A 482-nucleotide genomic window follows, 5' to 3' on the forward strand; every position below is an offset into this window, starting at 1 on the left:
AAGAATTACTTTTTCCTTCGAGACCTTTTACCTATCTCTCTTCAAAAGCCCTGATAGTTGTGTCTTTTTCTCCATTAGCATTTCCACCTTTCACATACATTTCACATCCAGTCATGACGCCCCCTGCATCATAACACTGACGAGAGACAAACGTGCAGTTGATCTTGTTATAATTCAACATGAACTCCGGTATTTATAATTACACATGTATTTTGAGGACTTACAAACCTAACATTTACTTTTCATTTCTTAAAAAAGTTTTTTTTTTTTTTTATGACATACCGTAATCATAAAGTCCTCTACCCTACGTGGGCAATGGACATGCAATTATGCAACCAATCTGTGACTGACGTCGGAATACATTAAAACATGTCTCTCCTTCCGGAATGCATGAAAACATGACCCTCCCTGTGGAATGCATGGGAAGTTGAGGCGTCGTCTCACTCCCTATTGGGCACAGCTCTGTCCCGCTGTAAAACGGG

Source organism: Penaeus monodon, chromosome 31, assembly GCF_015228065.2.
Source record: "Penaeus monodon isolate SGIC_2016 chromosome 31, NSTDA_Pmon_1, whole genome shotgun sequence".
NCBI lineage: Eukaryota > Metazoa > Arthropoda > Malacostraca > Decapoda > Penaeidae > Penaeus > Penaeus monodon.